This window comes from Rattus norvegicus, chromosome 17 (genome assembly GCF_036323735.1).
Source record: "Rattus norvegicus strain BN/NHsdMcwi chromosome 17, GRCr8, whole genome shotgun sequence".
Lineage (NCBI taxonomy): Eukaryota > Metazoa > Chordata > Mammalia > Rodentia > Muridae > Rattus > Rattus norvegicus.
In genome coordinates this window covers 89,828,712-89,840,878 of record NC_086035.1, presented here as the reverse complement: position 1 = coordinate 89,840,878, position 12,167 = coordinate 89,828,712, and the positions used below count along the sequence as shown (strand labels likewise).

General features: G+C 45.7%; 1 long non-coding RNA gene across 1 annotated transcript; it reads left to right on the top strand.

Moving 5' to 3' along the window:
• Window positions 1-4,487: 4,487 nt before the first annotated feature.
• On the top strand, window positions 4,488-10,374 carry LOC134482619 (uncharacterized). Its single transcript, XR_010059006.1, has 3 exons — window positions 4,488-6,100; window positions 7,410-8,082; window positions 8,601-10,374. It is a non-coding gene; the product is annotated as an uncharacterized LOC134482619 (long non-coding RNA).
• The last annotated feature ends 1,793 nt before the right edge of the window (window positions 10,375-12,167 follow it).

Here is a 12,167-nt window from a genome sequence, read left to right as displayed (position 1 = left end):
TATGTCTTTAAGGCTACAGTTTTGAAATAGGAAGTTGTGTTATTAAAAATGGCCTCTTACGTGGAGCAGGGACTGAAGGAAAGGTCATCTAGAGACTGCCTCATCTGGGGATCCATCCCATATGCAGCCACCAAACCTAGACACTTGCTGATACCAAGAAGTGCTTGCTGGCAGGAGCCTGATATGGGTGTCTCCTGAGAGGCTCTGTCAGAGCCTTAATGATACAGATGGGGATGCTTGCAGCTAACCTCAGACTGAGCACAGGGACCCCAATGGAGGAGTTAGAGAAAGGACTGAAGGAGCTGAAGGGGTTTGAACCTCAAAAGAAGAACAACAATATCAACCAACCAGATGCCTCAGAGTTCCCAGGGACTGAACCACCAATCAAAAAGTACACATTGGGGGACCCATGGCTCTAGCCAAATATGTACAGGGGATGGCCTTGTCTGGCATCAATAGGAGGAGAAGCCCTTGGTCCTGTGAAGGCTCCTTTTCTCAGTTTAGGGGAATGCCAGGACAGTGAGGTGCGAGTGGGTGGGTGGGAGTGGGAACATCTTCATAGAAGCAGGGGGAGGGAAGAGGGGGTATGGGAAAGGGGAGAAAGGGTATAACATTTGAGATGTAAATACATAAAATATCCAATAAAAATAAATACATTTTAAAAAATGGCCTCTTACTATTCTAAAAAGAAAAAACCCCACAAATATCCAATTATATTTTTTAAAAATGTTTTATCACCACCCTTAGCCATCAGGCAAACGTCAATTAAAACTCCATTGACTTTCTATCTTGCCCCATCCAGAATGGCTGCCATCAAGAAGACAAATGGCATTAGATGCTTGGGAGGATGTGGGGGAGGCAGTACCCCTGCTAACTGCTGGTGGGAATGTACACGGTAAAGCTGCTGTAGACCGTTTAATGGTTCATCAAAACTGAGGAGGTAACTCATATGTTCCAACTGTACCACCACTTAGAATATACTCCAATGAACTCATGTCAACAATCTCTTACTCCAGATTACCTTCTTTCTGCTCCTTGGTGTCTCGGGGGAGTTCTGCCATCTGTCTGAGAATTCTTATATGAGTACACTGTAGCTGTCTTCAGACACACCAGAAGAGGACATCCGATCCCATTACAGATGATTGTGAGCCACCATGTGAGCTGGGATTTGAACTCAGGACCTCTGGAAGAGCAATCAGTGCTCTTAACCACTGAGCCATCTCTCCAGCCTGCCTGAGAATTCTTAACAAAATCAAAGGTATTCAAAGGTTTCAAAGGCAAAAAGATAATTCCAAATGGAAGCTGGGTGCATAGCAAAGACCTGAGTTTAGTAGAGTTAAAAATCAATAATCGATGGTAGAAAAAGGTAAATAGCAATTCATTTGAAAGTCAAAGGCCTGAGTTGTCTGGTTGTCGGAGGATTTCTTTGATTAATGCAGGTGACTGACCCAACTGGAAGAAAGGTAGTAAAGATGAAATGAGTTCTTGGAATGTGCAGGGACTCCCCCTCAGGGGATGGTAGACACACCAACGTGGTACTGGCTTCTCTGTGGGTCGAAGTCCATTTCTCAGTGACAGACATGTGGAATGACAGGGGACAGTCCCTGAGTGCTTCCTGTTGTGCGGTGAGCTCACTGGCCTGATGGATGAGCCTCTTTTTTCCTGTTACTTCAAGGCCAAGAGCAGAGCCTCTGCCTGTCACCACTCCTCACCCCCATGTGTAGTATCAGCTGAGAGGGAAGGAGATGATTCAGGGTAGAACTTTGCAAACATGTGGGACAAGTGTATTTGCATGGGGAATGACAAAGCTGATAAAGGTTTTGACCAATGGCTTCAGGCCTGAAATCAGGGCCTTTCATCCATTTTGAACTGACTTCATGTATGTGTGCGTGCACAGCATGAGAGATAAGGATCTAGTTTGTTTTCATGTATTCGTCCTGGTTTCTCTTTGTCAGAGTTCTGGTGGCTGCACCTGTGTGGTTTCTGTTCCCTTTCACCGGCCTACAAGCTGCTTCTGTGACGGTGTTCTGGGTCTGTTCCTATGGCTCTGTGGTGTAGCTTGAGGTCAGGTGTTGGGGTTCCTCCTGCATTGTTCTTTTGGTTCAGGATTGCTTTAGCGTCTTGAAATCTTTTTACTTTATTTATTTATTTTTTGCTTCCACATTAATTTTGTTTTAACTAGTTCTGTCATTGAAATTTAACGTGAATCCTATTGGGTCTGTAGATAACTTTCAGTAGTATGCTCATTTTCAAAGCAAGTTTTCCAATCCATAAGCAGGGTGGGGGGAGGGGGCAGGTCTTCCTATCTTGTAGTGCCGTTTTCAATTTCCTCCTTCTTTTAAAGTTTCCTTGTAGGAGTCTTTAAGCTCCTTGGCCAGGCTTATTCCTAGGTATACAGTTTGGAAGCTATTGTAAATGGGGCCCCATTTGCTTCTCAGCGAGTTCACTGTTGGTAGGTACAACGGGCTTACTGTGCATTGCTCCCGTCCTATCATATTTAAGATGTGTCTGGTGGCTATTTAAGATCTTTAGTGAATAGGATCGTGGCACTTACAAATAATGATTTTAGCTCTTCCTTTTTGTGACCTTCCTATTTCTCTCTCTGGTCTTGTTGCTCGAGCTAAGACTTTGAGCGCTATATCGGATAAAAGCAGAAACAAAGAACACCACCCCAAATGAAAAACCAAAACAAGAAAATGAATCATCTCCACTGCTTCTTGATTTTAAAGGGAACACTCTCGCTTCTCCTCATGTCGGACAATGTTATCTATATGTTTGCTGTAGATAACCTTTATGTTTCCATCTTAAAGTAGGTTTTAAAGTTAACGTAGATAGTAATGGGTTCATTACGGCCTGTGTGTGCATGTGTGCATGTGTGTTCGTGTGGTGTGTGTGTGTGTGTGAGAGAGAGAGAGAGAGAGAGAGAGAGATTACACTATATTTAATTCCCTCCCCCACTGCTATCTCCCCACTGCCCTCTGTTGCTGGCCCTCTCCCTCCCCTGAGATAGTCTCTTTCTGCTTTCTTGTCATATGTATCCTAACTACCCTCCCGCTTAGGCCTTCTTCTCTTAAGAGCTCTTCCAAGTTCCATGTTCTCTCTCTCTCTCCCCCCCCCTCTCTCTCTCTCTGTGCCTCTCTCTCAAACACACATACACATACATATCTGCACATACAGACACACATGAACACGCATTCACACAGCACACACAGGAACACATGAGAACACACAGGTACACATGTACACACATGCACATATGCACACACCACATATATATGCATATAGATTTGCATAGGACTGGAAATCTGCAGTGTTTGTCTTTCTGAGTCTGGCTTATTGTGTTTAACATAGTGATGACCATTTATTTTTCTGCAAATTTTGTTTTCTTTTTTACAGCTAAATAAACTTTCATTTTGTATTTATAACATATTTCTCCATTCATGGATCAGCAAATGGGTATTGTAGAACTAGAGTTTCATAAAGGTTACTCATTGTCAGAGCCCGAATGTGCAGAACTAGAGTTTCATAAAGGTTGCTCATTGTCAGAGTCCGGATGTGCAGGGCCGGACGTGCCTGAGGGAGAGCCAGAGATAGGACTTGCCAAACCAGCTATCAGCCCCAAGGACACTGACCATCCGTAGCCACCCCCTCCCCTTCCTTCACCCCCCTGAGTGAGATGAGCCACCCTACCTGCCTGCCGAGCTGCTAGATAACACATACTCCTTGCTGATGTAATTTCGAGCCGAAAGTACTGTGCACCATTTGAATTGACCAATCATGTGTAACCGCGCGAATGCCCCTTACCTCCCCTATAAAAACCCCCGAGTTTGGAAGCTCGGGGTCGATTCCTCTGTCTCCTGTGTGAGATACGTGTCGACCCGGGATCCCGCTAAGACCCGGGATCTCGTTAATAAAGCTACCTCTTGCTGTTACATCAAGAATGGCTCCTCGTGATTCCTGGGGGCACCCCACCCTGCGATCGGAGCGAGAGACGCGGCTCCCCGTTTTGGGGGTACGCTCTTTCATTTGGGGGCTCGTCCGGGATCGGAGCGTGACCCCCGGAACCCCGAATGCCACTTGGAGGTACATTAGTGTGAGTGCTGGAAAGTGGCCGCTGTGTATGAGTGTGTGTGAATTAAGTCCTGTAGTCTGTGTTTTTCGGTACCGGTTTAAGGTCTTAGTGCACTGTCTGGGCAGATGAAGGATTCCTGCCCTGTGCACGAGAGTCTTAGTGCACTGTCTGGGCAGAAGAAGGTTTCCTGCCCTGTGCACGGGTGGAAGAAGGATTCCCGCCCTGTAGAAAGCTAGCTTGAGAGTGCACTGTCTGGGCAGAAGAAGGATTCCTGCCCTGTGCACGGGTGGAAGAAGGTTCCCCACCCCGAATAGGCGCCTGTGAGTAGATGAAGGATTCCTACTCTGAATAGTCTTTTTCTTTCTTTTTTTCCTTTTTAGAAAGCTCACCGGGGGACGCCCCAATCGAGCAGGCTCTGGGACGCGTGAGAGACATTCCTCGAGCCAGCCTTTGTCGGGTCCTGGCTCTGGGACGCGTGAGAGACGTTCCACGAGCCAAATTTTGTCGGGAGGACCCGGCAACGGACAGTCAAAAAGATCTGACTGTGACTTGACTTTGGAGGTCGCGTTCGGCTGCCTATTTAAGTATAGGCACGGACAAGTGTGCTTAGATGTGTTAGTGTCTGTTGTCTGTATTCTGTTTCTGTGTTTGGTATCCCAGAAGCAGCTAAGGTTAAGCTGCAGTTTGGGCCAGGTACTGAAGGTACCAGGCATCTGTGGAAATTGGTTATAGGATGCTTTGTCTTGGTCTTGTTTGTCTGGATTGTTTTCTGTGGTATTGTCCAGTGTCTTTTTGACTTTTTTTCGTGTTTGAATTTGGACTGACGACCGTGTTTAAAATCTTGGACCAACGACTGTGTTTGAAATCATGAAACTGTTTGCTTTGTTCGTTGAAGAGTTTTACTTGGTCTCCTTAATGCTTAGTGAGTAAGAAACTTAATCTTATGGACCCCGCTCTAGTGGCGGTGTGTTGGTTGATAGCCAAAGTTAATTTTTAAAATAGTGTTTTATCTGTGCTTGTGCTCGCAGCACACAGTAGAGGGGAGCGAAATTAGCTGCGGAGCTGCTGCAGCGAGCATGGGGACTTCTCAAGTCTCACCCAATTTTTCTGGCTCTTCAGGAGCTGTTTAAAAGGAAAAGGCTTAAGGTAAAAAGAAACACTATAGAGAGATTTCTTAGTGAATTACTACACCTTGGTTCGCGATCTCTGGGAATCTCATGGTGGACAGCTGAGATAAGCTGGAAAAGGATTTAAATTTTGCTTGGGAGCAAAGAATCTTAAAGGCGGAGTTTCAGCCGGTATGACACTTAGTGCATAACTGCCTAAAAGATCAAAAATGCTGTTAACAGGCTAAAAAAAAAAAAAGGGACAGGCTGCATTAGAAATGCTACAGGAAGAATAATCTAAAAAGGCTGAGAGCTAGGTGGGGCTATAAGGAAAACAAGAACAGGAAAGGAATTTTTGACATTTGCTCACAGTAGGAGAGCACTCATTTAGAGAAGTTCTTTAAGGAAGCCTGCCTTATCTGCTGTCTTTATTCCAAGGGAGGAGTCAGTCTCCAGCACTAAATTACTTGGAGGTGGCCAAGCTCAGGATTAATGTTTTCTTTTCCTTGGGCCCTTTAAACCCAGTGAGACAGTTTGGTAAAGGGCTACTACTGAGGTCCTGATAGCCCCAGGTGAACTGGTTACGATTCTTCTGTCAGCCACCTGGCATCTAGCAACCAGGTTCTAACCATCTCTCCATCCTTTTGTTATTAGTTGTTACTAAAAGCCTAGTGTCATTTGAAGGCTGGTTCTCTTGAGAGGCAAAGCCACGGAGCTGACACTGAAGAGAGATAAATGCTGTTTGCCCTCTTCACAAGATTCTCTTGTTTTCTCACCATCCCATTTGAGATGCTTGTTAGTAACTGTTACAGGTCTTCTTTACCACTGATGAAAGACGGAATCCTACTGGAGACCAGAAAAAAATGTTCCAGACACGGATAGAAGGCCCTCACTTCTGCCTGCTCTCTTCAGACGCCTGAAGGTAGGGAGTGCCAGGTCTGCCGCCAGGCTCCAAGGGTGGGTCTCTGAGGGGCTGGAAAGTGCCCCACCAATCTGGCTAAGATAAGGAAAAGATATGAAGAGAAAGTTACAGAAACTTGAAGGGTTAAGCTAAGTCACTGAGAGAGTTATTGTAAGTTGCAGAGAAAATAAGTTGATGCGTGGTTCAGGGTCTGTGCAGAAAAGTGGACAGCACCTAATAGCTGTAGAAGAAGATGCAGAGAGACTGAAAAAAAAGAAAGAAAGAAAGAAAGAAAGAAGGTAAAAAGAGCAGGAAGCTAGGGAAGAAAAGAGACTAAAAGAAGAGGAAGCTAGAGAGCTAAAGAGAGATAAAAGACAAGAGAGGAACATATACTGGCCACAGTAGTTAGGGAACCTAGGAAGACAGTACCTGGCAACAGAAGAGAATTCCTGGCTAAAGATCAGTGTGCCTAATGCAAAGAAAAAAAAGACACTGGGTCAGGGACTGCCCCAGAAAGAACAAGAGGGGACACTGGAGAGCCTCTTGGTCCTAGAGTGCTGGCTATGTACAGAGATAGAAGGGAAGTGTGGATACAGGGACCCAATGCTCTGTGCTCCTATGCCCCCCAGTGGGCCAATATCCAAAGACCTTGAGTGCAAGGGGCTACTGGCAACGAACAATACTTATGGACTGCCCGAAGAACAGTGGACCTTGGCGTGGGCCAGGTAACCCACCCACTAATTCATGGTCATCCCTGACTGTCCCTATCCCTTGTGTAGTGCCATATTGGATTTGGGCCTGGCCGCTTTGTAACTGCATGGCCACAGTAAAAGTCATGGGATTGTTGGACAGAGGCCTCTCCCATGTATTTACGTCACAGGAAGAAAAGACCAAGTAGTAAACACCCGATATCTCCACTGCATGACCTCTGCTGAGCCAGGCTGATGCTTGTGGAACTGACACACCTGGACCACACCTGGGTGGTGGTCAATTTACTTCTGCCTTTTGCTTCCTCAGCCTTTATCCTTGAGATTTAGGCTGGTCTTCTGGGATTTCTCCCTAATCAGGTCTCGTAGTTGGTCTTTTGTTACCGAAGTCACGAGCCAGGTAGTCACGAGCCAGGGTTTCCCACTGTGCTTCCCAGTTATTTTCTACCTGGAGACTTGGGTATATAAGTGGTGAATAAAGCTACAGGAGACTCTCACTCTTCTTCCTCACTCTCACTCTTCCTTCCCATCTTCCTCTCTCTCTCTCTCTCTTCCTCTCTTCCTCTCCTGGCTTGACACCATAACCTGTGTGTGTGTGTATGTGTGTTTCTTTCATCCCGTAGGCTTTCGCCCGATTCTCGGTACCAGGTCGGTGCTGGCGCCGACACCCTTGCTCATGAGAAAATTGCTCTCCAAAATGGCTTGCGTGGGCTGAAATGGCTGGGTGAGGCCATGTGTATGCATATCTACAGACTGTGTATGTGGAGCTTAAGACCTGTCTCAGTGCACCAGTACCTGATGCTGGGAGATGTGTGACTTTGTCTTGATCTGCCTGGAACACATCACTCCTGCCAGCCGGGCACTAACAATTATCACCCAATCCAGGACTTAAACTGTGATAGAGTGGCTGATGTTCTGCCTTTGAATAGAGTGTCCCAAAAGATGGGACCACTGGTCAGCTGCCATGGACTAGATTCTCCACCGGTTGGGGACAATCTGGTCACCTTGCTGCCCAATCCGGACCTGGAGCCACCACAGCACGAGTGTCAAGTACTGGCAGAAGCCCATGGGTGGAGGAAAGACCTCTGCGACTGGCTGATTGACCCCTGCTGAAAGCCGAGGACCTTGTCCACAGATGGGAACAGTTCTCTTCATGAATGAAGGTCAGAGACAAGTGGGTGCTGCCATGGTGGACAACACAATGTCATCTGGGATGGCTGAACCTCTACCCCCCCAGCACATCAGCACTTCAGATGCTTTTGCCATCTCTTGGATGCCCTGGTGAAGCCAACAACTGTGAGTACTATTCATTGCTCAGGATATCAGGAGGGAAGAGATTCAGTGGCATGGGGCGATAACGAAGCAGATCAAGCGGCTCGAAAAATGGCTATGCAGGAGCCTATCCTGGTTGCAGGCCTGCAAGAGACAGCCACTGAGAACTAGGATCGGACTAAGGGATGGCCTCACTTAGAAAAGGCCCAAATTGCTTAAAAGATAAAGGACAATGGCACACTTGAGGGGAAAGCTATACTCCCCAGAGAATAAAGGAAAGACTCACTTTGCCAAATACAGAAATGGACTCATTTAGGAGATAAGAAGTTTGTCCAAGTAGTTAAGGTGTGTGTAATAGACTTTAAGATTTTAGCCAGAGAGACAGTAGAAAGTATAAGGTATGTCAATAAGTGAATGCTTAGCAAGCAAACAGGGCAAAGAGACCTAGAGAGTTTAGTGAAAAGTCGAAGTGAACTTCACTGAGATAAAACCAGAAAAATATAATCACAAGTATCTCCTAGTGCATGTAGATACTTTTTCAGGAAGATAGAAGCTTTCCTCACCAAATGAGAGACGGCCTCTGCAATCATCAAGAAGATACTGGAAGAAATCTTCCCCCGATTTGGAATGCCCAAGGTAATCTGGTCAGACAAAGGCCCTACTTTCGTTGCCAAGGTAAGCCAGGGTGTGGCCAAGTATTTAGAGGTCAATTGGAAATTACATTGTATCTACAGACCTCAAAGTTCAGGATAGGTAGAGTAAATAAATAAAATTTTAAGAGAGACCTTGACCAAATTAAATTAACCATGGAGACTGGCGCAGACTGGGTGACACTCCTTCCCTCTTGCTCTCTTCAGAGCAAGAAATACCCCTTCCAGATTCAGCCTTAACCCCTTTGAGATCTTATATGGGGCCTCAGCTCCCCTGACTGTATTAGATGATGTTACTGAACCAACATGTCATAGTGCCATAGTAATAATGATTTGTGTGCCGCTAAAAGACCTACAGGTGATACAGAAAGAAATCTGCTCACAGCTGACAGCAGCCTATGCCCCGGAGACCCCTGAGACATCCCATCAGTTCCAGGTCGGAGATTGCAGCTACACTGAGCCCAGACACTCGAGCCTCGCTGGAAAGGACCGTACCTGGTGCTGCTGACCACCCTGAGAGCTGTCAATTCTCAGCCCTCACCAGCCGCGTACTAGCTGTTGGGGCTGAGAGCTGGGACCTAGAGGGAAATTCAGTCATGTTTGTCCTGGGTTCTATCAAGATAGGTGTGGGATAGTCTTGATTTCCATTACAAATGATGTAACATTGCATATGTTAGTACTCTTAACACTTCTTGGGACTGTGCCTCAGGGATCACAATCTGTATAAGCTTAGAAGTTCTAAAAGCTAGTCATGACCTTGGTGTATAGGCTTGGATAGTGTCCAGGTTAGAATCCTCATGTTAAGACAACAATACCAAGCTGTTATGCTAGATGAAGCTGAGTTCTCCATGAAGTTCTAGGATTAGAACTATTAACAAAAAAAAGAAGTGGGGAATGTAGAACTAGAGTTTCATAAAGGTTACTCATTGTCAGAGCCTGAATGTGCAGAACTAGAGTTTCATAAAGGTTGCTCATTGTCAGAGTCTGGATGTGCAGGGCCGGACGTGCCTGAGGGAGAGCCAGAGATAGGACTTGCCAAACCAGCTATCAGCCCCAAGGACACTGACCATCCATAGCCACCCCCTCCCCTTCCTTCACCCCCCTGAGTGAGATGAGCCACCCTACCTGCCTGCCGAGCTGCTAGATAACACATACTCCTTGCTGATGTAATTTCGAGCCGAAAGTACTGTGCACCATTTGAATTGACCAATCATGTGTAACCGCGCGAATGCCCCTTACCTCCCCTATAAAAACCCCCGAGTTTGGAAGCTCGGGGTCGATTCCTCTGTCTCCTGTGTGAGATACGTGTCGACCCGGGATCCCGCTAAGACCCGGGATCTCGTTAATAAAGCTACCTCTTGCTGTTACATCAAGAATGGCTCCTCGTGATTCCTGGGGGCACCCCACCCTGCGATCGGAGCGAGAGACGCGGCTCCCCGTTTTGGGGGTACGCTCTTTCAGTATCTAGGCTTGTTCTGTTCTTTAGTTATTGTGAATAGGTGCAGCCCTGAAATAAATGCACAATGTCTCTGCAGTATATTGATTTATAGTTCTCTGGGGATATATTCCCGGGTTATATGATAGTTCTGGCTTCAGGTTTTTGTTTTGAAACTCTGTCCTGATTTCCATAGGAGCTGCATTTCCTGACAGTTTAAAAGATTCCTTTCCCCCCACCCACACCAGGGTTTGTTGTCTGCTATTTCTTGATGATATTTATTCTGACTGGAATGAGCTAGAATCTCAAAGTAGTTCTAATTTACATTTCCCTGATGGCTAGGCAGGTGGACAGCTTTCCCCTCCACCTGCCCTTCCCCCCTCCCTCTCTCCTTCCTTCTTTTTATCAGACAGAAGCTTTAATAAGGACTTCTTTATTTGTAATTTCTTTTGAATGAGATGTTTTGTTTCCTGGCCCAATTTTTACAACACGTACTTACTGAGCATTTAAGGTTAAGAACTCTTGGGCTGGAGAGATGGCTAAGCCGTTAAAGGCTAGGCTCACAACCAAAAATATAAGGCTAAGAACTCTTTTTTTTTTTTAATGAAAACCATTTTTATTTATTTGAGAATTTTATACATTAGTACAGTAGTCACCCCTCCCCCCTCCTCCAACTCATCCGGTATCCTCACCCCACTCTCTCTTAAGTTCATGGCCTCTGCTTCTTTAATTATTTCCTGCTGAGTCTGTTTAGTGTTGCTTGTATGTACACGTGTTTAGGGCTGGCCACTTGGAATTGGGTAACCTATTCATCCCCGGAGAAGACTGATTCTTACTCCCTTAACCGTCATTAAATGCCTGTAGCTTTTCATTTACAGGGAGTGAGATTCTCCCGTCTGTGTTGGCGTGTCCTAGGTGCTGTCCCTGTGCAGGTCTTGATTAGGTAAACATTTTCTCGATTTGTAAACACATACTTCCTGAGTGCAGCTTCCCTTCGTGATGTGAGGCACCATCTCTCAGCAGATATCCTGTCCCTGCCTTTACTGCCTTTCCCCACCTGCTTATGCGATGGCCCCAGGCCTTAGGACTTGTGTAGAAGTCTCTGTCTATTGTAGGAAAGATAAAAACCTTTTTTTTTTGGATGAAGGACAAGGGATAATATCTACGTTTCTCCATGGATATAAGGAGGATCAGGTTTTGGAGTGGAGTTAGAAATTATCCTGGTTTAGAGAAGTGGCAGTAGTGGGTTTTAATGGAAAATTCCTCCTCATTTGTTGGTCAAGGGAGTGCGATTCCACTCCAAACAATAAAGGCTTATGTCCTTTATTGCTTATGTCCTTGGATCCTCCTAGAACCAGAAGGGAAGATCCTATTGCTGAAGACACCACATGCTTCGAATAGAGGATTTAGAGCAATCGATCTGGCACAGATTGTTGCAAGCGTTTTCAAATACTCATTGGCCATTTGCATTTCCTTCTTTTCTTTGATACTGCCTAGTCAGTTCATCTTTCCATGTGCTGATTGGATGGTTTGTCTTTTGGTTTTTAAGTTTTGCAACCCCAAAGGTAGTCTAGATTTCAATCCTCGATTTGATGTGCATGTAGTTAGTAAATATTCTCCTACCTACCCCTATCCAGGCTGGCTTCACTTTGGTGATGGTTTCCTTTGTGGGGCAGAAGCTTTGTAATTCCAAGTGTTCTTGTTCGTCAATTCATGGGTTATTATTTCCTTTGTTATTGGGCCCTTTTCATAAAGTCCTCGCCTGTGCCGATATTTTGAAGTGTTTCCATACGTGTTAGAATCTCACGTGTAATGTTGTAAAGAAGAGGCTGTCTTCTCTTCCAGTGTATGTTTTTCAAACACTGTTGTCAAAGACTAGGCGGCTACTGCTCTGTGGTTTATTTATGGGTCCTCTATTCTATCTGCGCGCCCTTTAGTAGTATCCCTTCTTTGCATACTAGCGACCTCTGCTGGTCACATTTAGTTTTGCAGTTTGTGGTTAGCCAGGTCCTTCTATGCCTCCT